The 3,189-nt window shown below is 30.9% G+C and overlaps 1 long non-coding RNA gene across 1 annotated transcript; it reads left to right on the top strand.

The window, feature by feature from the left end:
• On the top strand, positions 1-533 carry LOC110268514. Its single transcript, XR_002356541.1, has 3 exons — positions 1-53; positions 128-239; positions 319-533. It is a non-coding gene; the product is annotated as an uncharacterized LOC110268514 (long non-coding RNA).

The raw sequence follows: 3,189 nt of genomic DNA, 5'->3' as shown, positions 1-3,189 counted from the left end.
GGCTGAGTTTCTGCCACATGAGACCCTGCTGCCGTCGCCGGGAAAGTATGCCGGTAAGGGTTTCAAACTTGGTCTTCGTTTCTTGTGAGATTATGGGAATTTTATTGTCGCGGCATGTTGGTTTCAGTCACCGTTGCCGGAGTCGGGTCGCCGCAGCCGCTGGGGGTGGCTGTTGAGGCTACCGCCCAACTGGTTCAGAGGCCGTTGCTGTTCGGTTCAGCCGTTCTTTCTTAGTTTCAGTAAGTATTCCGGTTTCGAGAGCTCTGCGTTAGTGTTCTGTTCTGTGTAATAAAGTAATCGTAATGTTAATGGTTTTAGGAGCTAGAATCCGGTTCGCTTGTGCCGTTTGGGGCTGTTTCTGCTTTTGAGAGAGCGGGCAGAGCCGAGATTTTGATTGCCGGTGATTTTGGGTCGAGTTAAAAGGAGTTGGTTAACGAGTTGGGTTGTGGTTCCAATGTTGTGAGGTAGGGGCGCTTTCCGAAAACTACAGTTCATTATTGGAATTATTACATATGGATACTGATGTGAGATATGATGTAGGTTAATGTTTGTAATATTATTTATATATATTTATGTATATATATGGATGTACTCTTTTTGAGTTGTTGTAAGTTGAATGGTATTTATGGATGTACGTTATCGAACGAAAGTATCTTTGGGAGCGGTATTGCGGTTTAAAGTTTTTAACAGGCTCATATTTTAGTATTAATTAATATAAGTGTCGTCGTAATGTCCGAACTATCATAGTCGCGCAGCCGGAAGTGCGAGTTTTGGTAGTTAGGTTATTACAGTGACTATTGAATTTTGATTTTTTAGATATAAAGTACCATGTTTAGAGGCTTATATATGATGCCGCCTTTAGGTTCTAATTGCTTTTGTTTGACCCTGTTGACTTAGAAATGATACTTGAAGCCCATCAAATGTAATAGTTAAGTTCAACACTGTCCTTTAACTATATCATGTATCTTTTTGTTCTATCTTTCTTTTAGTAGTTTGAAAAGTTTTCTTTCAAATCTTACTGCTTTTTATGAGATTATCAACCAATGCTTTGAAGGTAAGTAAAAATGATGTGACAGTGATCTTGGAATATGATAATATAACTGATTGATTCATGACTCATTTTATATAGGGACAAGATTTAGGACATATTTGTTCGAATTTCAAAAAGTGATATTGGATAGTTTTTAACTCAAGTTATTATGTATTTATCTTCACTTTCAAGCTATAGGATTTACAATGTGAATGTCAGAAGTAAATCCCTCTCTTGCTGAGGAGGCACTACAGGAACTCACGAACAAGATAGCCAATCTAGAAATCAAACAAGAAGATTTGAATTTGAAAGTAAAGCGCAGTATAAAATAGAAGAAAATGATATTTTTCGAGCAAATTATTCGTTCTAGGAGATGGATTATGCAAACTTGAGTGTTATTGTTGGAAAAAAGAGAACTTAAGTGATAAATTGTGGATTATGCAAAAATCTAAATGTGGTCAAGTTAGTGTTACACAAAATATTTTGCATTTACTATATGTTTCTTTTTCTTATAGTACTTGCTTGAACTTGTGAGAAATGTAATATCATCATTTTTAGCATAAATTCAGTATTTTAGTTGATGAAATTTTCAAAAAAAATCTTAGTTTTAGTTTATAATTAGCATTGTAAAAAGCTGTGAAAGGAGTTGCAATAACTTTTAAGTTTATCGCATACTAAATTTAATTTAGAAATGGAGTTGAAGCAACTAAATAAAATATTTTAGTATGATTAGTTTAGTATAGCTTAAACATAATTCAATATTTCTAAAGCATATGTATTTATTATTTTCTGTAGTTATGCCATAGTAGAAAATTGTCGTAGAGAAATTGTCATATAAATAAACAAATTTGTAGGTCTATAAGGGATGAAGAAACAATTTTTACAATAGAAAAAAAAGGTTTGAATTAAAACATAAATTGATAAACATAATTTTTTCTGCGTTTTATCTGATTCAAAGTATAGTTAGAATTAAAAAACAATGACTATTACATCAATACAGTAATTATAAAATAAAGAAAAAGATTAATACATTAATAAACTTTCATATCCACGCATTATGTATTTAAATTTGTCATGAGCTTTGTTATTTTTTTGAAAGGGAAGAACCTTTTTTCGTGTCTATTTAAGAGGGTGTGGTTGCTTTTGGGAACGAAGATGGTTGAAGAAGTAAAAATTTTTTGATTTTTTTGTTAAAAATTAAATGCACAATGTAATAGTATATTCCTTAACTTACAAACTGATATTGAATATGTATATAAAAATTTATTTATGTTTTTTATATGAAAAAAAATTATCCAGCACATATAAACAAGATAACATAGTTGATATATATACATTAGATCATAAATTAAGTCTGTTGGTCCTTATAGTTTTGTAAAATTTTCAATTAGATCCCTATACTTTTTTTTTCTTTTAATTTGGTCTCTGCACCAATTTTTTTTTTCAATTAGGTCCCTCTTAACAGTAATTAGTTTAATTGTATAGGACCCAACTAAAAAAATTGGTGCAGCAATCCAAATAAAAAAAAGTATAAAGATCCAATTAAAAAAATTGGTGCAGAGACTTAATTAAAAAGAAAAAATATAAGGATTTAATTAAAAATTTTATAAAACCATAGAGACTAACAAAATAATTAAACCAAATATCTATTAATATTTTTATAAATAAATTATACATAAATACAATAAAATAGATTATGTACCAGGCTTTACACTAGTGTAATATGTATGTTTTGCAACCTTGAGAATGAAAATAGGTTGTTATTTTCTTCTATATTCACTGCATGAATACTAGCAACTTTATTATTAGGTGATCCAAGTTGACAAAAAGAACAAAAAGACTAGAACTGGTAACATTACCAGAGTACTTGTAACCAAATTAGTAGTAGACAAGTGCATTTAAGGTACTCAAAATACATAAAATGAGGCAACCAAAATATATAACCAGAATAATGACAGCAGAGGCGATGTCTAAGCCAATTCAGTACTGCTACACAACATAAGTAAGCCAAATCAAAATACAAAAGAGCATTAAGTCTAATAGCATTTAAGCCAAAACAAAACATAGGATCCCATGTACTACAAGAAGACCTTACAAAAAGAGTATTTCATCGTGAAAAGGTTCATTAATCCTTCTTTGGTAGATTTAGGCCTGGGGTT

The sequence above is a fragment of the Arachis ipaensis genome, chromosome B10 (assembly GCF_000816755.2).
Source record: "Arachis ipaensis cultivar K30076 chromosome B10, Araip1.1, whole genome shotgun sequence".
NCBI classification, from domain to species: Eukaryota; Viridiplantae; Streptophyta; class Magnoliopsida; order Fabales; family Fabaceae; genus Arachis; species Arachis ipaensis.
This window is presented reverse-complemented; position numbering and strand designations above follow the sequence as displayed.